This window comes from Thermobia domestica, unplaced genomic scaffold, assembly GCF_964235325.1.
Source record: "Thermobia domestica unplaced genomic scaffold, izTheDome1.hap1.1 HAP1_SCAFFOLD_592, whole genome shotgun sequence".
Classification (NCBI taxonomy): domain Eukaryota; kingdom Metazoa; phylum Arthropoda; class Insecta; order Zygentoma; family Lepismatidae; genus Thermobia; species Thermobia domestica.
This window is the reverse complement of record NW_027656302.1, coordinates 48,544-73,946: the sequence shown is the minus strand read 5'-3', so window position 1 is coordinate 73,946 and position 25,403 is coordinate 48,544. Positions and strand designations below refer to the sequence as shown.

Here is a 25,403-nt window from a genome sequence, read left to right as displayed (position 1 = left end):
GAAGACGAGTGTTTAGCATATCCACTGGAAAAGTTAATAGGTAAGTAATTTAATTTCTATATATACTTCTAGGATGCACAGTCAAAATTCTTGAGTTTGCTGGAATAGTATATTTACATTGCGAATAATGTTGCCAATGTATGTGTCATAATCTCAACTGGAGGAAGAGCGAGAAGGGAAAGGGGATTCCATGATCCGGCAACACCGCGCGGAATATCGCGCACCATTGGCTATTGCCCGTGATGCTTTACATCTGAAACACACAGTAAATTCCCCATTCAGTACTCAAAGAGCTTATGCTACAAAAGCAACTTTTGTTCTTTTTATAAGTTTATGAACGTTTCTTTTGTGATTTTTTATAGTTATGATTGTTATGCAATTGCAATAAAAGGAAAATTCTAAATATTGTTTCGTTTTAATAATGTTTACTGTTGGTAAAATACATCGAAGTGTCGTACTTTTTTTTGGGGGGGGGGGGACCACGACAGACATTTAATCAGAAGTATCTTTGGTATTTATTTATGTATAAATGGGTCAGAACCAAAGTGGACTCTAATAATTCGTATCTTTATTCACTTTTCTTACTGATATGCAAATTAAGACGTTGTATTTCTTTAACTTGGATTAATAAAAGTCGTAGTAAACCAGTGTTGGGCAAACTTCAATTGAATTAACAATTAACAATTAATCTGTAAATTTAATTGTTAATTGCAATTAACAATTGAAGCAAGTACCCACAGAGCACATCACAGCCAGTGGACGTACATATTAAATCCAGAACGTCCAGTTTTAGTACATTGACTTATGCGTAACATCCAGTGGTTGTCCATATTACGTTCGGCAATGGATATCCATATTCTGAACTTGAGTGGACGGTCCATTGGATGTCCATGTTACGTTCAGAAGTGAATATCCATTTTCTGGACTTCAGTGGATGGTCCATTGGATGTCAATATTTAATCCACGAATGAAACGTCCACGGAGCTACATGATCTGGATAAAAAAGGGACGTACGGAAAACAACATTCAATTTTTAGTGACGGCACATGCGCAGATCCTTGCACAGTGCACTCTCAGCAGGTTTGAATTCAGTGGTTGAGAACCGTAAAAATTTCAGTGATATTAATACTTTTAGTTCTATGTTGGATTGAAGAAGGAAGAGAGAATAGGAACTGCGAAAAAGGTAAGATATGATGAGTGATTTGTTTATATAGATTTATTCCGGTGCACCATTTATTATACAGTACAACTCATAGGCGCCGACTTGAAGAAAATATTGGGGGGGCCAAAACAATGAATATATATAATCATATTCAGCCGTTTTGTACCAACTGCTGGATAAAGGCCCCGTTCCCTCCAGATCTCGGTCTGCTGCATCCGCTCCACTGCTAAATTCATGACATAAGTCAAATTTGTGTAAACGCATTAAAACAAATTCAAGTTCAAATTCTGGGAACTTCACTGCACCACATTGATCTTCACTTGTCATATCAGGGTTACCATAGTGTTGGTTGAAGCTTCAGTGCTCTATTAACTCTTTTAGGACTTTTGGTAACTTTTGTTACCATGGCGTACTATGGTCTTTGACCTCTTATTTAGGTTCTATAAGAGGTACTTGAGTCGTTTTTTTCATTAGTCAAGTCAAGGATAGACCAAAGAACATTCCAGATGCGTTTTGGAACCGGATAGTCAACTTTTTACTTTTTCTTAAGGCAAATTTCAAAACTTTTTCAGGCCTGTAGTTTACACGATATCAGATTTGAATTGTATGTACCTTTGGACATTTCTCAAATTTTTCTGAGATCTCTACGTGAAGCCAAGTCCGGGCATGACGAGCGCGAATGTTCCGAGAGGCTGATTTTTTCAGAAAAAATTCAGTTTTCCCGATTTTTCCGGTTCAGGAATACGTACATGTGTGTGGCGCCGTTGGAAAGGGTTTGTTATACTAAAGAATATAACGTTTAAGCCACGACTCTAGCCTAAATAGTAATGACGGAGTACATTTTTATAATAAGTATACGTATGTGTGTGTATAGAGAGAGAGCCTAAATTCAGACTTTGAACAATTTTTCTGCCCTTTGTATTCAAGATACAAGATTGGAATTTTACACACGTATTATGTACATAACAATGTATTTTTAGAAAATAATTCAGATCCCTACGTCAACCCACGCTTAGGCCAGAAGGGCAAAATGTTTTGGTTGGATTTGCAAAAATACTTCCCTAATTATCTGGTTTAGGTATATGATACGGATATGTGAGTGATACCGTTGGAAAGGGCTTATTATACTGAAGAAAATGGCGTTTGAACCATGACTCTAGGCTAAATAGGAATGACGCAGTACATTTATAAAATATTTTATACCTAGGTATATATACAGGAAGTTCGGGTTTTATGGAATACCATTTTTGTTTCGCTTGTAACTCAGTTAATAATTGTATATTGAAACAAAAAGGAAAACAAGTATACGCCTTACATATTTGGCTTGAGTTTTCTGTTGAACATACAATGAATTCAGTGACAATATATGAAAATTCTGAATGCCAAGCCATAACTGATTGCGATTACTTGCAAACGTCATAAATATAATACTCTGCTTCAGGATCGGCACAGTCATTATGTGCTCACATTAAACATGATGATCGCTGGAACCAAGCTCACCCCTTGTATCATCAAAAAATTTGTTGTAATAAAAAATACACTTAGCATTGTTGTCATCATAAATGTATGTTTAATTGCCCAATACCGATAGATATTTTTGTAATCGGAATACCATACGGAATACGGAATACCATGCTTTTCTTGCGGGTATTCCAAACCACCAAGGAAACGAAAGAGCTGTTAAACGCATTCGAAGGCGTATAGGATAATGGCGCTTATCAAACTAACTCTGTATATCCAACGTCATAGTAAATAAAGAATTGTTGTTCTATTACATTTCAATTCTCGGATTTAGAAGACTCGGAGTGCACTAGTGTTGAGGATACTTGGATTGAAATTAGAGATAGCATTAAAAGTTCAGCAATAGAAAAATTGGGACACGCGGAAATACATAGGAACAAACCATGGTTCGACCAAGAATGCATTAAACTAGCAGAGAAGAGAAAACAGGCAAAATTACGGTGGCTACAAAATCCGAATGAAATAACTACACAAAATTTCGCAGATATCAGGCGGGAAACTTCCAAAAGCTTTGGAACAAAGAAACGGGATTTTTTGAAAGCTAAAATTAAGGAACTTGAAGATAATAGTAAAAATAAAAATATTCGGGACATGTATAGGGGATCAGCGAACTTAAGAAAGGCTATCAACCTCATGCTTATATTTTAAAGAAATCTGACGGAACAGTTCTCACTGATACGGATAGCCTCTTAAATAGATGGAAAGATTTCTTTGACGATTTGCTGAACGCGCAGCCAAAAACTAATGTGCGTGGAGAAAAGGAGATACACACCGTAGAACCGTATATTCCAGAACCCAATCGAATAGAAGTGGAAGCCGCTATAAAGAAATTAAAGAAACACAAATCTCCGGGTGTAGATGAAATTCCGGCTGAGTTAATTTTAGCTGGAGGCGAAAAATTGTGGAACAAGATACACAAACTCATTCTCCTTATCTGGAACAAGGAAGAATTGCCACAAGAGTGGAAAGAGTCAATCATTGTTCCAATTCACAAGAAAGGCGACAAAACTGACTGTAATAATTATCGAGGCATTTCTCTTCTGTCAACATCCTATAAAATCCTTTCAAATATTCTGTTAGCAAGATTGACCCCATACGCAGATGAAATTATTGGAGATTATCAGTGCGGATTTAGACGAAATCGATCAACTATCGACCAAATATTTACCATTCGCCAAATACTCGAAAAGAAGTGGGAATACAATACCAAGGTACATCAACTATTTATTGATTTTAGAAAGGCGTACGACTCGGTTAGGAGAGAAACATTATACAACGTTCTTACAGAACTTGGAATACCGAGAAAGCTAATTAGATTAATTAAGATATGTTTAAGTGAATCCCAAAGTAAAGTCCGGGTAGGAAAATTTTTGTCCACGAGCTTCCACGTCGAAAATGGCCTGAAACAAGGAGATGCGTTGTCACCATTATTATTTAACTTCGTTCTGGAATACGCTATAAGGAAAATCAAAGATAGCAACCAGGGCCTACAGTTGAACGGTATTCACCAGGTTATGGCATATGCTGATGATGTAAATTTAATATGAGATGATAGGAGAACAATAGAAAGAAATGCAGAGATCTTATTAAACGCTTGCAGGGACATGGGTTTAGAAGTAAATGCAGAGAAAACTAAATACATGGAAGTGCGTCGGGACCGGAATACAGCAAATTATAAATGCGTTAAAATATTAAATAATACTTTTGATAAAGTGGATACTTTCAAATATTAAGGATCAATATTAACAGACGAGAATCATATTCACGAAGAAATTAAATGTCGACTAAAAGCAGGGAATTCGTGTTACTATTCGGTTCAAAATCTCTTGTTGTCGCGAATTCTGTCGAGGAAATTGAAGCTTAAAATATACAAAACGATAATCATGCCTGTTGTTTTGTATGGTTGCGAAACATGGTCGCTTACTCTGAGGAAAGAACATAGACTGAAAGTATTTGAGAACAGGATCCTGAGAAGAATATTCGGACCCAAGAGGAACGAGAATGGGGAATGGCGGAAGCTTCATAATGAGGAACTACATAGTTTATACGGTTTACCCAACATTGTTAGGGTCGTCAAGTCTAGGAGGCTTAGGTGGGCAGGTCATGTAGCTAGAATGGAAGAAAGTAGAAACGCTTTCAAAGTCTTGACTGGTAGACCCATAGGAAAACGACCATTAGGAAGACCTAGGCGCAGATGGGAGGATAATATTAAGATGGATCTCGCAGAGATAGGAATACAAAGTAGAAACTGGATGCAATTAGCTAAGGATAGAAGTCAGTGGAGAGCTTTTGTGAACGCGGTACTGAACCTCCGGGTTCCATAGGCCATAGAGTTAGTTAGTTAGTTAGTTTTTAATTACATTTCAATAGGAAAATACAGGTTGTAAACCACTCATCTGTAAAAGTATTCCTGAATAAGAAATCAGATTTTCACGTCTACCAACACAACGAATGTCACAATCACATGGAGACTGACAGGAGAGCATCACTGGGGACGTGAGGTAGTTTCTTTCCTCTCCGCTTGGAAGCAACACATCACAGGCGAGATAATGAGGTATTCCATATTATCCGACTAGTCCATAATACCCGAACTTCCTCTATTTATATACATATATGAAAAGATGGGTCACCTTCAGACTTCCAAAAATTTCTCCCGACCTCAGTTTTCAAGATACAAGAACGAAATTTTGCGCACGTATTATGTATATAAAAAGATTCAGATCCCTACGTTAACCCAGGCCCGGGCCAGAGGGGCACAAAAATTTCGATTTTTTTTTCGAAGAATCTCATGGTCTTTTTTTTTTAATTTTCTTATTTCTGGTGTATAATACGGACAAGAGAATGATACCGTTGGAAAGTATGAGCTATCCTGAGAAAAACTAAATATGAACCACGATCCTATGATAAATAGTAGGGAAGCAGTAGCTGTTTGAGTAAAAGTCTAAAATTTACCTCAAAAAATACAAATCCTAAAAGGGTCAAACGGCGATTTGAAAACGGTGCTTTTTATCGAATAAGAAGGCTGTTAATAATATTGAATTAAAGGCACGACGTAATTTACGGCAGAAATTTTTGCTCCTCTTTGGTAATTCTTCCTCAACCCACCAAAGAGGAAGTGCCCTGACCCCCCAAAGTCGGCGCCTATGGTACAACTGAAAGTTTATGTGTATGTGGACAAAAGTAACTCATTATCAATTATAGGCTGGGGTAACGTAGATGGGCACATGGGAATTGGTAATATATATATATCAGTGAATTCAGATGGTGAAGGGTGCAATAACACCCTCATATAAGATACTAGTGAGGTTCGTTCCTTCTGTACCAAAGCTCAGGACTCAATTCGACATTACTCGAGAAGACGGTTCTACCAAAATTTGACAGATTTCTTACATTCCCAGGTTAGATTAGAGTTTTGTATTTCTTTTAGCCGAGCATGCACAAAATGAGGAGCTCCATTACTACTTGCAGATTGACTTCAGGAGGGCTCGGTATGGGTTAACTACTGTATCGCCGGACCAATTTTAGAAAATTTACCAGAGAAATTGGAGAGTTTCTTTTGGTTCGTGCGTAAAAGTAAGTTGAGGGTGATAGTTACCAAAATACTTGTCGTTAGTTATTTTTGATATTGTAAGCTACACTATATATATGGGGGCGGAAGGGGAAGGTTCTAGATTACTGGTCCCCCATGCAGATTAGTAGCTGGGTATGTTTCTTTCTGTACTAAAGAGTATACATTTAACTTATACAGTATTGCCGAGCGAGCGTTAGCGAGTGAAGGCGGGTTAGAGCCCCGCAGGGCACGTTGTTTTCTGTCTTTATTACTACTCAATGGGAAGGGGGGCCAGTAATCTAGAACCTTGCCGGGCGGAAGGGACTATTTGGCGGTATATTTGTTATGATTTTTGGGAAAGGCAGTGCGTAAATGACAAGGTTGTGTCATATCGTGATTGAGTTTTATGAAGTTATACAAAAATGAGTGTCAGTTGTCGAAATTGTGTGGAAGGCATGGTCTACTAAACAGGCAAAATGTTTATTGTGACTAGTGTAAACAAATTGAAGCTACAGAAAAGAAGAGGAACATTTAACCAAACCTAATCGAGTATAATCTAATTTAGTACATTTTGGTACTTTTTTGGATTGCATGTAGTACCACCCCCAAAGCTGTGCAACACATAAGGCGTGCATTTTATGAAATGAACTGTTAGATGAAATTGTTTTTCCACTATCCTCGTTTATGCGTATACTCATCGCCGCTGACGCGCCTGCTCCCTACGGACGCTGTTTCTGCTCTCCTGTTTTGACTCGGTTAGATGGCATTCGTGCTTTTTACTGGCCACGTAGCACAAATTAGTCAGTGTTTTATGGACTGGCTTTTATGCCATACGTTCACATCGTATTTCGAACATTAATCATTATCAAGTGAGCCAGGGCCAATATCTAGTATTTTGGGTGAGAAACTAAATAATATTCCTTTTCTTATTTTCGTATTCTGGCAATACAGCAGTAATACCATAAGTATAAATACATTGCGAATGTGAGCTCCTCCGTGGCTAAGCAGTTGGCGTGCGAGACCCGAGTTCGATTACCGGCGAGAGCTCATGTGGTTCGGATTCCACGTTAATCAGTAAGTTTACGTCTTATATACCCTTTTTCGTATAGATTTTTTATCGTGTATTTAAGTATCAGCGCTTTGCCAAGAAACAGAAATGTCAGTTAATAAATGAACGTAAAAGGTCTATAGCATCATTTTTTTTTTATCATAATAGTAAAGTTTATTATTTACAGTATCCTTTATATTTATTAAGTTGAAATAATTACTAGCAAATGCTAGCAGCAGGCCCGTATCCAGGGGGGTCTAGGGGGGCCGGGCTCCCCCTAAATTTTTGCTGGCCCCCTTTAAAAATTTTACGATACGCTTAGATATGAACTATAATATGGTGATGAACTATAATATGGTTGGATCAGGCCCCCCTAACTTCACCGCCCCCCCCCCATAATTTTTGGGCTGGCTAGCAGTGATATTTTTTTCTTCGTCACATCTGCCACAGGTGGATAGAAGAAATGTCATTGGTTAAAGATTTTAGCTCTCAGATTTCTAGAAGCTGGGAGTAGGAGATGTAGAAACGTCTTTTCTTCGAATATCGGGGTTGGATTAACACGTACAATGTAACTATAGAAATTTTCAGTTTTAAAGTTTCTGCGTAAAAGGTATATCGACCAGATGGGGTTGAGTGAAAATTAGTCGCAATTCGGCGTGCAAGTAAAGACGGATAGTGTAATGACATCTATGCGTATTGATATCTTGCGAAACTTCATAAATACGTCCATATATTATTTAGTAACGTTATTATATTATATATTTACAATATTTCCAATAACGAGGAAGATTTAGTAAGGAAAAAGTAATACAGGTTAACACATCCTATGTTTTTTTTTTTTCATTATTTCGGTATTTTCCAGTTTTTTTGTTGTACTTTATTTTCATTCGAATTAATTACTTTCTTCCTACTTTGTTTTCGTGTGAGAGGAAATTTTCATATCCTTGTATACTTCATGGCGTTTGTCATGGTTCCTTCGGTGCAGAGCGGTGTGATGTGGAGGGACATGTGTGTGAGCTCACAGTAAGAAAGTTTAACGTTATTTTCCATCACCGATGGACTTGTACTAATAATTATCCGATTTAATTTTAAGCTTTCCTCCGGACATGTAATTTATTCCTATTTACTTAGTTCACCTTTTGATTAGAGTAATTTCTATTATTTAAATTTTCTTAAACTGGATTTTTTTAAAATTTTCCTTTTTATTATCTTTGTTTATTAACCAACTTTTGGTGGTAACGAAGTTTGTTTGTTATATAGAATTTGTTTGTAAATTCCAATTCTGAAGGTCGTCTAGCGGAGACGAAATAACTAAGACGCAGTTAATAAGGGGGAACTTTCTAACGGTGGTCCTCCTTCGTATCTGCTTGGTCACAGACTTATAGCTGGTTTGAGGATAGTATAATCGGTCTGTATTGAGAGGACCATACGTTTTTGGGGTCTATGGCTAATTGTTTCGGTTTAAGTCAACAAATGGTTGTAAGTTTTGTAAGTTCATAGCACACCATCTCCAGAATTAAATGGCATTTGCGGTACTGTCCTAGTAGAAATGCAGTGTTAGGTTCATACGTGTAGCATGTTACCAGAGACACGAGTCTGAAATATAAAAAATTGTCAAAAAAATTGCATCATCAATTTGGTTTTAGTCTTAATATTTAAAGATTTGGTTTTAGTCTTAATATTTAAAGGCTAAATTGTAAGCTATAATGGACGTAGTTAAAATTGTAATTGATTTCATAATTTCTTCTAAGACAGGTAATGATTTTTTTATCCAGGATAACACGGAAATAAAATTTACTTGAAAGAAAAGAGTCGGGTTGAAAATGGGCTGTAGTGTAATAATTTGACGTGCAATGACTCAAATATGTTTATCTCCTTTTTTCAAAAAAAAAAAAAAAAAAAAAAAAAAATAGTACAATTTTTATGTTGCACATTTAATGTGCGCTAAATATATTTTCGAAGTAAATCGGCTCAATGTTAGATAACATTTTTGAAGTCGATTACAAATATCTACCTTATAACATTTTTCCTTTCAATTACACATAATATATCATGTCTTGCTCGACGGTGAGTAATTGAACTGTATTGTATGTTAGGCTATATTCCTAATACTTTAGATTTTAGTATATCGTATACGCCTGTGTAATATCCTCATTTTTATCAGCAACTTACGCTAGAGCTCAAAAGAAGAGCTTTTTTTTTCCTGTGGGCCCTACTTTCCTTGGTAAGGCCGCTCAAAGAGCTCAATTTTGAATTTTATTTTTGGTTTATAGGCAACTTTCGAAAAACAAAGGCCCAGGAAAGGGTGTGGGGTATTGGAAAGAAGTAGGATAAAGCTTATTCATAAATTAACATCTCGTTACCTTGTCATTCAGGACTCAGATAAATGTTTGTACTTAGCATGTCTATTTTGACCTAATGGTCCAGTTTTACTGCAAGCCTGTATCTGCGCACTGCATAACAGAAAAGCAGAATGTTACCTTATGAACAGCTCGTATTCGACTTCTTTCCAATATCCTATTTCCTTTCCTGGCAAATTGTTCATCGAAAGTTGCCTAAAAGCCAATGTAAAATTCAAATTTGGACCCTTAGAAGGACTCTTCCAATGAAAGGAGGTCCCACAGGAAAAAACGCAAGTTAATTTATTTTGTCTCCTTTTGACTTCTAGAAGTTCCTGTAGAGCTTGTCCACGATTTTTATAATACCATATATATATACAGTCATGGTCATAAGTATTCGTACAGTGCAAACGTTGAAGAAAAGACACATATTTCTGCCATTAGGTAAATAATTAGACGCATGTGTTGTACGAGACATATGCTTTATTCAGCAAAGAATATGCACAAAATAAACGGAAAACAAAACATAGATTAATTTGCTACAACAATGAAAAGAAACAAACAATATGCACTGTGTGCTGGACATAAGTATTCGTACATCAAACGAAAAGTTCTCTGGTTATGAATGACAAATCATAAATATCTTGCCTTAATACTTCGTATGCATGCCTCGCTTTCGAATAACCTCCCTCAATCTGTTGGGCATTGAATGAACAAGAGACGTAGTGGTTTCGCGTGTAATATTCTGCCACTCTTGCAAAAGTATCTCTTTCAGTCTAGTTATTAGTTATTTCATGTTTTCGTATGCGCGTTTCCAATTCACTCCACAAATGTTCAATGGGGTTCAGGTCTGGGGACTGCACTGGGGTTTTCAGGGTATGAGGCGTGTGGTATAGTAAAAAACATACGCAGAAGCTCGGCAGTATGTTTTGGGTCGTTGTCCTGTTGGAAGTAATAATCTTGTCCAAGATCCAATTAATCCACACTCTTCTGCAAATTTCGTTTTAGGATGTCTAAATATACATATTTATCCATCGTTTCGTCAATAAATACAAGCTCTCCAACGCCCGCGGTAGATATACAGCCCCAGACCATCACCTCTCCACCACCATGCTTAACTGTCGCTTGTATATTATGAACTTCAGGCTCAGTATTGGGTCTTCTCCACACTAAAATTCTGTCATCATTGTGGAAAATATTACATTTACTTTCATCTGTAAACAATACCTTATCCCAAAGGCCTGTACTTTTACTTACATGCTCCTGTGCAAACGTTAAGCGCCATTTCCTGTTTTTTTCTTATTGATGAATGGTTTTCGTCTCGGTACCCGCGCTCTGTACCTAGCTCGTTTGAAAAGTCGCCGAATAGTTCGTGAGGACACTTGTTTCCCGAAGTGTTCATGTACATATGCCGCTATCGCTGGCTATGACACTTTCGGCGTTTTCTTCATAATTCTCAACACTACCCGTGTTTTCCTCGTAGTGAGCTTTTGTGGACGACCCCCCCCCCTTTCACTGTTTATGTATATTGTTTTCCGTTTATATCGTTCTACTATACACTGTACAGTCGAACGACTTCTGTCCACTATTTCTTTGTCTATACGATTTGTTCTTCTGAAATAGTGATAGAATCGTTTCCTTTCCTCGGGTGTGGATTCTTTCCTTTTCCGCCCCATTATCTATTTTTAGGTTACACCGAACACCACCTCACACTTCACCTGACACTTCGAGCGTCTCAGTAATGACTATCTAGTCTCTGCCTGCTGGCACTAGTGATTTGATGGTACTTGTCTAGTATTATTCTGCGGTGTACGAATACATATGTCCAGGCAAATATCGCTCTGCCCACGCATTTCCTTTATTTGTACATTCCATAGTAAGGATATTTCTACGAATTCGTGTTGCATCTACTCTTCCAACTGCAGAGACATGTCTGTGTTGGAGACATAACTCTCTCATTCACCATTTGCCTGTCAATGCATTGTTAATTCTAGCACAGGTGCTGTATGAATACTTGTGTCCAGTACTGTATATATATATACAGTATATATAGGGTGGGTGGGTGTTGTTCAAGTAGTTTCTGCAATTTAACATCGTCATCCTAGGTTGTTACCAGTTTGAAAAGGATGCATAGGTATTTCCTTCACAAATGGTTGAAAAGCAGTAAATAAATAAATAAATAAAATACTGGTTAATTTGTATTTTTTACTGTAGTGACGTGATATGTATTAATGCTCTTCTTGCTTTATATATATATTACCGTTTTCTAACCATTCGTGAATCCAGTGCTTGTGTATTCACTCTATTAGTAACAACGAGGATACCAATGTAAAATCGCCAAAAGTACTTTCGTTTATTTTCTTCATTGCATGTGTGTTGAGCTATTATTTTTTTGGTTTATATATCATCACAGCCCACTCTGACTTAGATTACAAACACCTTTCTTCTACGTCTTTGGAAGGGTCCCCTATTGATGAAATTTAATTCTAACACTGGGAAGACACTCGCTTAAAGTAGTAGACAGGATGCAGGCAAGCCTTCGTTGCCCGTGGTTGTGGCTTAAGGTTTGTCCGTTGTCCATTTGAACGAAGTTGTTCGAATAAAACTTTACCAAAAATTACCCTAGAAGTTCGTATATTCTTTTAGGATGATTATCACGGTTCAGCTTCGAACAATAAGAGTCACAAATATCATTCTAAACCCTAAGTGTGCAAAGAACTTGAAATCAAAGATTTTATGCATAAATGTCGTACTATAAATTATCCTTTTATTTCTCTAACCGTGCTCACACATGTAGCTTTTTCTAACTGGACAATTGCCCAACACTGTGACCTCATTCACATCTGCTGGTCAATTTTTAAAGGTGCTTCATTTTTTCCTTCCATAGTATTACATTCGAGCATCGAAACCTTTAACGTGTCATTTTTTTTTTAATTTTGAGTAGATATATTTTGGGGGGAAGGAGAGAAATTTTAAACTACGGAATGTATCAAAAAGTCGTTCCTACGCTTGGGAGGTGATTCTAGATCAAAATGGGACGAAAATTTAGCATTTTTGCGCTGGGTCCTCTTTTGACTCCGGGGAAACTTATTTTTATTTGTGACTTTTACACTAATTTGTCTCAGCACTGAAGGGAAAGGGTATGAGATATTGGAAAGAAGTTGGATAGGACCTATGCGTTAGGTAACATCACGGTTTGTCTTGCCAGGTTTGAATTACGAAAACGCATGTAAATAGAGCTAGACACGATGTCTTTGAGGTTTTTGTTCTCCTGTTGATCTCTAGAATTTCGCCTCAAGCGTTGTAAACAACCTTCTGATTCAACCTGTGTAAAAAAAAAACTTACACTTTCGAAAAATAAAATAAGCTTGGACGTATAAGTATTAAAAATATTCTACTACAGCTTTTTAAGTAAAAGTAGTGTTACAGAATAACGATATCTGCACATATAAGTGTATTGTATATAAAAATCGAAAATTACATAAATTTCCATACTTTTAATTCTATTTTAAATTTCCTTATTTAATACAGACAGCTAAGACAAGGCTCATAGCAAGTTGAGAAAGGCTGAGTACACCTCAGATCTGAACACAGACGATGAAGGACGTTTACGTAAACGAAAGGAACAAAGACCTTTAACACCAGAAGTTAACAGTGAAACTTCGGACGACGAAGTGAATTCTATGATCGAAATGCTACCTACACCACCTAAAGTAACTAAATCTATTAGAAAGCAAGATGTTGGCGTTAGTTCCGTGTGCCTTGCTTCTGCTGAAGATAAGGAACAAAGTAAGTATCTCATTTAAATGAGCTATATTAGACAAGCTTCGCTACCACTTCCATGTGATAAGTCGCGTTGCACGCACATTGCACCTATTTAGGCATATGCATTGGTCGGGAAATGCAAAACTAGCTGAACTGAATTTGATGGATTTAATTCGGCACTTTATTTTGTTAGAAACTATTAGAAGTTTCAAAGTTCGAATACATTTTAATCCCGTTTTACTTTTCAACTTAGTTAAATCTATTATTAAAACATATGAAGCTCAAGAAATAACGAATAAGTTCTGTGCATAATTTTGTGCTTCGTGAGGATCCATGCAAAAGAGAATATTAAAGTTTTATATAATTTGTATTACTTTCAAAATTGTATAGGGTTACAGGAGTACAAGTAGTTATACTTTAGACTGGAAGTTTATTAGCTGTTAGACATATTTCGACGGTTCAATGCAGCAACCTCGTAGATCAACAGTACAGGATTTGGTAAAAATATCTATTCAGTATTAGCTGCTAACTCTGTTGAAACTGCCCCTTTTCTGAAGGCGAATTCAGATCTTTTTTTTTTTTTTTTCATTACAGAAAAGGAATGAAATGCTATGGTTCATATCTTGCTAAAACCTTATAGTTATATTCTTTTGCTCACAAATGATAAACTAAAAAGGCAAAATATCTTGATTTCGCCAAAAGTCGACATATCTGCTTATGCCTTTCTGGAGAAAAGTGCAATAATGTATTTATAATTACAACTATGTGTTTAAGATACTGAGTTTGGGCAATTACTTGGTTTGAAGCAGAAATCGTCTGCTATCTTTATGCATTCAAATCAGACTTTTCATAAAAATTTGAAACTTGTAAAAAGTATAAAAATTTCGACATATAGTATAGGTGTTCGGATCCCGAATCTATCCTTCTGTTGGAGATTATTAGAGTTCTCTTTAGTTTTCCAATGAATGAAGGGATAATGATTCTGCAAAGACTCAGTAATTTCTTAGGGCTCAATATTTTCGTAATTTCATTTCAGTTTTCAAAGTTTTCTTATTAGTTGAAAGCTCTTTCAGGTTAACCGAACAAGCAGCAGTAGAGAAAAAGAGAACAATAAACTCCCGATTATTCGCGGAATTAGCTGGCAGAGGCACCGCGAATAGCTGAAAATGACAGACAATACTTGTTCGTAAAATAAAAATTGTCCTACCTTAAAAAACTTATTGTATTGTACGTAAAACGTAAGAAAAAGCGTGCAAATATGTATACAGAACACTAAAAATATTTGCACCGGTATTGTTCAGTACAACGTAAAACAATCAACGGAAAAGTGTATATTTACAGTGAAGCCAAGGTACGATACTGTAAGTTAATTTATCTATATTATAAAAGAGAACGTACAAAACCTTTGTTCCCTCATCACGCTAATACGGCTGAACCAATTTCTTTTATTTTTGGGGGGTTATTAGGATTTGGACCCTAGATGGTTTTTATCATATCACTTTAATTTTTAATTACCAGTGTCTTGAGATAATTGACCATTCAAGTGTCCATACGTAGAAATCCTTTGTTATTAGTTCATCATAGGTAAAAATAAACGTATTTATATGCAACCCGCATGACCGTGTCACTCGGCGGGTTAACATAAATGACAGGCGTTTTAATGTTAACATTTACTGCAATTTGAAAGCGAAAAAGTAAAAATTATCTAAGTAACAAAGTTTATTGCGTTCCGGGGTGACCGCAGCGAAGCGGGTCACTCGGCGGGTTAACATAAATGACAGGCGCTATAATGTTAACATTTACTGCAATTTGAAAGCGAAAAAGTAAAAATTATCTAAGTAACAAAGTTTATTGCGTTCCGGGGTGACCGCAGCGAAGCGGGGTGAACGCTGCTAGTACTCTATATTTAAACAGTCTCGTTCAGTATGACTCGTGCAGTAGCTTTATTGAGTTAACTTTTTTTCCGAAAGACGCCAGCGTATAATCGGGAGTATGCTATAGTTTATTGAAGAATGCTATAATCTGATGTTGCTGTTAGCTCACCATTCACTTTCTCAGTTTGTTTGCATGTAGTAAAACCCAATTGGAATTGGCTGAGGTATGATTTTAGTTTTAATGAAAAATGTGTTCAGGTAGGCAGTTTCTTTGTGTAATCAATTATTATTATTATTATTATTATTATTATTATTATTATTATTATTATTATTATTATTATTATTATTATTATTATTATTATTATTATTTCCTTTTCCTTCAGAATTTCTTAAATACTTTTGAAATTAATTTTAACACTAAATAACAACCGTAACCGTTTATAGTAAATTTGTTTCCCACATTGCAATGACAAGACTCTCTGCAAGCACTATGTTCCTTTGTGATTTGTGGTGGATGGAGTTAATAAAAAAAGGAAGTCAAAATATGTCTTTCTCAGTGTCATTCTAAGAATGTGAAATGATGATGTCGCGCCATACAATATTTCAAATATAGATTTTTTTCAATAAAAAGTTTTATATTCCTTATAGTTTTAGAAAAATAAAGTAATAAATAGACTATGCTTTATGGTATACATTAGGGATTATATACAAACATTATAATTAGGAAGATTTCATGTGCTTTGGAGGTTGATTCCTGCAAGGACACTGAACATGTTAGATTAGTGGAAAGCATGTAGTGTTGCACCCAATTGTGATAAGCATCAGAGGGTACTTTTCTGCTTTGCTGGCGGCTCAATTCTCATTTGACAGTAGAAAACTTTGAATCTCTTCTTGGTTTTATATACATTTTTCAGCTTTCTTCCAACTGCAATGTCTAATTCTGTAATAGTTTGTCATAACAGAAAAAAGTGTAAGGGCATGCATTTCTTAAAGTGCTTTTCTTCCTTTTTTCCGTAATGTGATTTCGTAAATTTCCATAATTATTCACCTCAACACATTTTTTCTATTGTCCAGAAGACATGGCTTCCTTTGAAACATGCTATTTTAAGTGCTTAATCTTTCATAATGCTTACGTAAACACATTTTAATAACAATACATTTTGTAATTTGTGGGTCAATTTGGAATTTGGAATTTTAACTTTGTACGTTTGAGTCTCATTTGTATAGTTTAAAGTTAGAAGTTCTCAGGTTCGATCCCCGACCCCGGTCACGTAATTTTTACTCTTTAAAATTAAACATAAAAACTTATTTAACTACAAGCTCATAATTTGATTTTCTTTAAAAAATAATTTTGATCGTTCTGATGTTGATAGTATCTAGAATTAATTTTCCCATTTTCTTGATTTCAGAAAAAAGAAATGTGGATAACAGCAATAAGAAAGGATTTCTGTCAATCACTCATTGTGTACAGGACCAGATTTCAGTGTTTTGTGCCCATGGGCCCTAGCGAAATGGCTAGATAGTTTTATAGCGAAATAGCTAGATAGTTTTATAGTGAAATATCTTACTATTTTTAAATAGCTAGAGAGTTTTATGTATTTTCTTTGTATACAAATGTAAAAAATTACAATCTTCTTGAAAATAAATCAAGGAAACTGTTAAGAACTTTAAGACGTAATGACAGGTCAGTCAATAAAGTGTATTGTTATCTTATTTCTTTCTTTTTGTTACGACTTCCTTATTTTTATAATGTATACAATTTCAAAGTTAAGTATTTGAAACGTTCTCGGGCATTAAGGGACGTCATGTTTAAGTTATTATTTCTTATGAGTACGATAATATATATATATATATAAAAAGAGGTTTTGGGGACAATGTTAAAAAGCTAGAAGAAGAAGATTAGCTGTCCAGCCTGTTGTCCATACAAAGGAAAAGAGAGAAGTGATATTTCAGAAACGAATTATGAAACTTCAGGAAATGAAATGAAATCTTTAAGTTTTACGTCCCACGGTTATGCCGGTTAGGCTAAAGGAGATGGTGATGATGAGAGATGAGTGAAATGGTGGAATGAAGAAAGTGGGAGGAAACGGGAGAACCCCGAGAAAACCCACGAGCACGGTGTTTGTCCACCACAAAGTCCACACGGCGCGAGCTGGGATCGAACCAGGGACCTCAAGCACCGGAGGTGAACGCTATGAAACTTTAGGCTGAATCGATGGAGGTTTTTACATCAATCACAGAAATGGGGAAGGTGGCGGTAATGAAACGAAAGTGTTACTATAGAGTTTTCAGTTTTCGATATTTCTCTACGCAAATGCAAACAGTGGAAGAGGATGCAGGTTTGAAGATGATAAATTAAGATACAAATTCTATTAACTGAAGCGTATGGGCAGAATACTTTACTTTGTTAATTTCATTTTGAGTGCTTATTGTCGGGAAATAAGGAAGCATTATTGTAGTTTTTAATCTAGCTGTAAAGGGCACATGCTATTTCATACTTATTTAGATTTTTATTAATAACTACATGATGTAGAATATTTTAATTTTATTGGCACGGTGTAAAACCACCGACCTTTATTAAAGGAGGAGGATCAGTAATGCATGAATAAATATATGGTATAACCTCAATTAGGAAAAAAAAAAGATCCATGTAAAATTGAAATTATATTTGCTATTCATACATAATTTTCGAATAGTTTGACCTTTTAGTAGATAAAAGTCGAAACTTTTTTTTTTTTTTTTTTGTGGTACACAACCAGAATTTTGATTAAACTAAACGTATTCTTAAAAAACGTGACCATAGTAATGTCTCATTATTTCTTTGTTTGCACATAGAACTTTATAGTGTAAATATTGACGTGTGTACTTATTGACTGATGGTAAAAATTGATGGAATAAGGTTTATTTAGATGCCACTTTGATGTGGTAAAAGTGTAACGTCTGTTAGAAATAGATTGGTTCTAGATAGCATGGCTTCCGTAGCGGGCTTCGAGTGAAATAGTTCTTCTGTGGCAGTCCTTTAGAACATTCAGTGGAAGTCCATAATTGGTCCGTGTAGGGACCAAAAATAGTCACAATTTGTACGTTCAAGTTCCAATGATATCCACATATGGACATCCTCTACATCAGTTTGAAGTCCACAATAGGTCCATTTTAGCTCCGAATGGACGTCCAGGAGATGCATGGCAACTGTCCCAAAGTAACATCTTGTGTATATCGAGTGGACGTCGTATGGACCAAAAGAACACGTCCTCTGAACGTCCATTGGGCGTCTGTACGTCCATAATTAGTTTGTTTTGGTACCAGAAATGGACATAATATGTACGTTCTGGACGTCCAGTAAATGCACGGCAACTGTGCCACCTGTACTCTCCCGTGTACATCCACTAGACGTTGTATGGACCAAAACCACACGTCCACTGGACATCCCGTAAATCCATTTTAGCTCCGAATGGACGTCCAGGAGATGCATGGCAACTGTCCCAAAGTAACATCTTGTGTATATCCAGTGGACGTCGTATGGACCAAAAGAACACGTCCTCTGAACGTCCATTGGGCGTCTGTACGTCCATAATTAGTTCGTTTTGGTACCAGAAATGGACATAATATGTTCGTTCTGGACGTCCAGTAGATGCACGGCAACTGTGCCACCTGTACTCTCCCGTGTACATCCACTAGACGTTGTATGGACCAAAACCACACGTCCACTGGACATCCCGTAAATCCTTGCCCGGACGTTAAATGGATGTACATTGGACGTCGGTGTGCTGTGTGGGTAATGGTTAATTGTTAATTGCAATTGGCCATTAATAATGGAGAATCAATTGCAATTAATCAATTGATTGAAAGTGATTGCAGTGGAAAGTAATTGCAATTGAATTCAGTCATTCAATTGCAATTGAAGTTAATTGGCAATTATTTCAATTGCAATTGATTTCCTCAGCAATTACTTTCAATTGATTGATCAATTGCAGTTGATTTTCACTGATTAATTTTCAACACTGTAGATCAGAGAGGGCGTGGGGCAATGAAAACTTTAGCCACGACCAATTGACTCACCACCCGTCATGACCCACGACCCACCGTGACCCACTCTGACCCACCACCCACCATGAATCACTCTCACCCACTGTGACCAACAGGCCCACCAAAATCCATTGGCATCAACTCTGACCCATGATTCACGCCCTCTTCTCTACTGACTAAAGAGTTTAAACTTGTAATAAAAGAAGCCTATGAAATTATCACTCATCGGAGTTTGAATTCCTACGATCAATCGCTCAAGCACCGCTCTATTACAATAACGGCGGATCTGACCTTTCTAATGTAAATAAAATAAAGTTTGTTCGTGTGTCTGTCTGTCTATCTTTGTGCGGCCTGTGGACGAGACGAGTGGACCGAAACTTTTCAAAATTTGGTCACGGGTAGCTTGGTCTAGGCCCCAGATCAAGACGAAGAGTATTTTTTTTTAAATTTCGAACTAGGGGGTCTCAGGGGACGTTTACCGGGACCGGCCTGGGGACTAGACAAGTTGACCGCGAGTTACCAAATGTTGGTCAAAGATACCTTGGTTCAGATCCCACTCCAAGTCGAAGCGTTTTTGACAAAATTCGAATCAGGGGGTCTCAGGGGGACGTTTACCGGGACATGTAAAAGTAATAGAAAATGACCGATATTGGTGTCGATTTCATAGTTTTCGCGGTCGCTGAGATCAATTATGAAACTCCGATCGCATTAACTTCCAAATTCACCCTATTCGGCTGCATGCCGGGGGTCAACGGGGGGGATACCGAAACGTAAAAGTAATCCAAAATGACCGATATTAGTGTCAAATCCATAGTTTTCACGGTTGCTGATATCAATGGTGACACTACCATTAGCGATGACTTTCAAATTCATCCACCGTTGTATGCGGGCCTTGGGTCACCAGAGGGAGGAATTCCGAGACGTAAAAATGATTGAAAATGACCGATATTAATGTCAAATCCATAGTTTTCGGGGTCACTGAGCTCAATGGTGAAACTCAAGACCGCGTTTACTTTCACATTTAGCCCCCATCAGCTAAGGAACAGGGGCATTATAAAGGGGATGTAGATTGTAAACTATGGAAACTATATAAATATTAGCTTAAATTATTTTTGTCACTCAAAAATCTGGTGGGGGACTAGACTCCCTGGCCCCGGGCTAGATCCGCCACTGGCCTTGGGACCACCCTACTTTTGTTCCTTTTAATAGTAAATTTATGATTTTCTAAATGTTTTGATCATATGTCGCTGTACCACTGTACTAATACTTTAAAATTACTAGCCTATTTATTTAACTCCTCCTAATTTTATACTGGTGAAAACATAATCTATATTATAAAAGAGAACGCACAAATCCTTTGTTAGCTCATCACGCTAATACGGCTGAACCAATTTCTTTCATTTTTGGGGGGTTATTAGGATTTGGACCCTAGATGGTTTTTATCATATCACTTTAATTTTTAATTACCAGTGTCTTGAGATAATTGACCATTCAAGTGTCCATACGTACAAATCCTTTGTTATTAATTCATCATAGGTAAAAATAAACGTATTTATATGCAACCCGCATGACCGTGTCGCTCGGCGGGTTAACATAAATGACAGGCGCTATAATGTTAACATTTACTGCAATTTGAAAGCGAAAAAGTAAAAATTATCTAAGTAACAAAGTTTATTGCGTTCCGGGGTGACCCCAGCGAAGCGGGGTGAACGCTGCTAGTATAGTATATGAGTATTAAGGTAAACGCGCCTGAATTCGACAGGCACCCGAATTCGACATACCTGTGCTTAAATGTTGTGAAATAAGAGTAAGATGTCATCCCTGCGATCGTGAATAGAAGTGGCAACATTATAGGAGTGTCTTTTCTCGTGTCAAAAGCGCGGTTACAGTAGATGAGTCATATGTACGGAGAAAAGAAGTACATTGTTGTGTGTGTGATACACTCTTCGAGAAAAGCATAATCTTAAGAAAATCATAAGACGGCAGGTTATTTTCGTAAGTCTTTTATTAAAGTTAGGTTTGCTTCAAGCAAATAGTGGTACTTTAATGTTGTAAAGGAGTTTCAATCAGTGCGTTTTATTTTCTTCTGTGAGGACAAAGGTTGTGATGTAACATGAACGGGGGGTTGTCGAAAACACTAGCCTTTATTTGTAACGTGAATCGGATTTCGACAAGGTTGTCGAATTCATGCTCAGTAGTGCAAATATAATTTTAACAGAATATCTAAACGTACAAGTATGTTCAAAGTCTTTCATAAAGCTATTTGTTGCATAATTCTCCGATAGTTGTAACCTCAGTTCGACATGGAATCCTCATGTAACCTCAGTTCCTGTATGTCGAATTGAGGATCATCGAAGTAACTACTCAGTTCAGAAAAATTAAGTTGTGTTCTTTTGCCCGTCTGATAATTTCTGCATAATAATAAAACATATTTGAAGCTGAGAAGAGATTTAATGTTTTACATGGATATAATTAAAGGTATCGAATTCAGATACCGCACTGTCGAAACCAGGTGAAGTGTGTCGAATTCGGGTTCCATTGGCGAGTTCCAGTTTCATAAAAAAAATTTAACATTAGCATTTGAGCCTTGAAGTGACTTTTAGGATTAGTAGTGACTGTACATTTCAAGGAAAAAACGAGCCAACACCGACCAATATTATGGCCACAATAGGCAATTGATTTTGAAAAAGGTCCTTAACCTGTCGAAATCCGGTGCGTTTACCTTAGTTCCTTTTTTTTTTTTTTTTAAGTAATTGAAGGTTATCAGATATTTTTATAATTATGCATCTATATAAACTACTGAATTCTTTAAGTAAAGTTTGTTTTAATCTTTTTAAATATATAATCTATAATTGCTTGATCTTGTCAGCTATAATGTGTGAAACACAATTAAATTGAATTCATTTTTTTCTATTTTCTAATATTAATATTCAACTTAAAAGGACCACTGTTGGTTCGCGGACTACAGTTTGAGAAATGCTGAATTCCGCACGAAACGAAAAGCAGACGACTACCACTAGATGATGGTTCGACGCTGATCTATACAATAGAGCAACATTTAAGCCACTACAAAGGAACACGGTCCACACAAGGAATTTAACGAGGTGTTATTTTCTCTGTGAAATATCTACCTTGTTATTCATGAACTGTGTAGTGTGTCTATACACAGAATTGTTGAAGTGATGACTTGGGGGCTAATTATGTTGTTATCAGTTTTTTTGTATAATGCAGTCGGTCGTTTAACCGAGAGAAAGACAGAATGTAATATCATCACACCCTTTTTTTTCTCATCTCTTTTATTCTAGGCCCTGATATCACAGTCTGGCTGGAAGAAATTTTCGGCAGAAAATACTCCGTCATGCATAAAAGAGCTTTTATTGGTCTTCACTATCGTCTTTTATAGCCTGCTTTTGGGGGGACGGCGGATACACTAAACCTCGTTTCTATGAAAGCTCATTGCGGCCAACACAGACGTTTTTTTTTCTTTCTGTTTGAAAGTGTCGATATTTTCGTTGTGAAAGAACCGCGATGTTCATTTTATGTTTTGTGAGTATGTTTTTTTGTATGCGTTTGTTGAGAACTTTTTTCTCGTGACCTTTTCAAAAGTGACCACAAAAAGGCCATCATCAGACCGTCTTTTGTTAACCGGAAGATATCATTGTCTCAGAGAGGGTTATTTCAGCGGATTTGTTTGTAAGTTAAAACAGAACTCTGCTGCATATAATCAGATTTGATAGGAATATTATCTTTAATGTGGTTGAGTTCAAGGGCGCCCATGTTCTGGTTTCCAAGGGGGAGGGGGCAAGTATAAGCGACATTTCAAATATAGTTTCAAATTTTGATGTAACAATTCTAAAAATTCTATGGGGTTTTCAATATTCCGAAGTACAATTTCCTCTAGGGGGGCGAGCGCCCCACCTTGCCCCCCTGATGGGCGCCCTTGGTTGAGTTACTTAACTATCCTTATGCTTGTTTTTTTTTTTTTTTTTTTTTAATATTTTCAATATTTGTAAAACGGTGCAGTATGTCAACCCAAAACGTCATAGTTTCTGACGAAAATCAGTTAGATATATATAGAGCTCGGACTTTAAGGTAGAGTTTACCTCGCCAGTTTCACCACAACTAATGGAACGTGTTCCAGTGAATTTCAACCTTTTCTGGTTTTAGCAGACTGATTGAAGATCCTAGAGAACCTTGTTCTTGCGACTCTTAATCCACATCGGAGTACCATTTCTTGCTTCTTCAAATACCTGTTGAAAGTTGATGGATGAACGGACATAGCCATTAAAAGAAAAAAATCGAAAAAGAAGTTCATCATCTGAGTGTTAAAAAAAAGAAGAAAGAAAAAATATGACAAAATAGCAACTTCCATGCATATAGGGTGGATCATTCTGTGTTTGCTGCGTAAAAGGTGGTAAGTCCAAAAATAAAAAATCGTAGTCATGTAACAAAGATTCGTATTGAAAATTTTCCGCTTGTGTAAAGTCTTAAAAATCAAAGTTTATTAAGCGCTTTACACTGCTGGCGAAGTGTTGAATGTTTTAAATCTCTGCATAAATTGTTCCCCCATAAAGTATTATAAAAAGGTTTTTAAGTTTCAAAAATTTACAACATTTTGGACTTAACACCTTTTACGCAGCAAATACAATATTTATCTTGAAACGAACTTGTAATCAATAAATAAAATTCGATGAAAGTTTGTAACGTGCAAATATCAACATGCGGATAAGTGTTGACATACTCCACAATAACACCCGATTAACAGTGTTAGCAACCAAACGTAATTTTATTTTGTTAATGGCACTCTCCCAGGTTATTCCAACTGTACTATTTGAGGAAAATTTACAATATCAGATTTATTATTATTAACTGTTTTACAAGTTAAGGACACTTACTTAACTCCAATCCAAATTTCGGAGACCTCTGCAACAGTAACAACGCAAATGAGGACATGTCAACATAGATCGGAAGTACATTAGTATCGAGTTGAGTCGAGTTGATTTTGAGTTTAACATTTCTTTCATCAGTGAGACTATATGAGAGGGGACCTACTGATCAACGTGGAATCCAAAGCACACGAGCCTCCTGCCGAGAATCGAACCCGATCTCCCACGCCAAACACGTTAATATCGAATAATATGATCATGTTATGATGTGTTTGTAAGAAGTGGACAGAAAGTTACAGCAGATTGAAAATTTTACTTTATTCAAAAGGGTTTATTTCGAAAAAAAAAATGCTTAGACAAGCTCGGTAAACAGCTAAAAAATATATTTTGTTTTTTAAGGTGGATCACCACTCGGAAGTCAGTACATATTTTAACTCATTGCCTTGACTACTGCGCAATGAAACGTTTCGTGTTATAAATATTGTGCTATTAGATAGAGTATTGTTTCAGCTACAACACAAGACTTATTCATTTGGTTGTCTCTCCTGATATCAAAAAATGTAACAAATAAAAGAAAATATTTGATTCGTTTTCCAATGAGCACACAAGATGGCACTTGCTGTAAGATCTTACAAGAAGTGCTCAGTTTTACGAAATGTTTATTTGTATGTGTGAAGTATTTTAAAGTAACGATCTTATTACGAAATGGATATATTGTTTGACTGTTTTTCGTGTTATGTGTCATATTTTATTTAAATATTAATTTACATTTAAGGAAATAGATTTTGAGACGAAACTTGCGCAGAACGCCATAATGCGTTGTTGCCAAATTTGTACGTTTACTGTAGTAGTCACAATAATAAAATTCCTGGATTCTAGCGTTGCAGTTCGAGAAGCGGAATTGCGGTAAGGATCGAAAACTAATTTCTCTAGTAAGTATCCAAGCAGAATTCCATGATTACTTCCTTTATTATCTGGCACCAGTAAACACTCGACACTATCTGGCAACACCGCACTATTCAAACAGCGTTTAACATAGCACTGGGAACACCTAGTGATCCACCTTAAAGAAGGTGGATCACCACCCGGAAGTCAATACATATTTTTAGCTCATTGCCTTAACTACTGCGCAATGAAATTACATATTATAAATATTGTACTATAAGATAATGTTTCAGCTACAGCACAAGACACTGATTCATTTGGTTGTGTCTCCTGATATCAAAAAATGA

General features: G+C 36.4%; 1 long non-coding RNA gene across 1 annotated transcript; it reads left to right on the top strand.

Moving 5' to 3' along the window:
- Nucleotides 1-1,085: 1,085 nt before the first annotated feature.
- On the top strand, nucleotides 1,086-16,972 carry LOC145677072 (uncharacterized). Its single transcript, XR_014129613.1, has 3 exons — nucleotides 1,086-1,183; nucleotides 13,152-13,409; nucleotides 16,669-16,972. It is a non-coding gene; the product is annotated as an uncharacterized LOC145677072 (long non-coding RNA).
- Nucleotides 16,973-25,403: the final 8,431 nt, after the last annotated feature.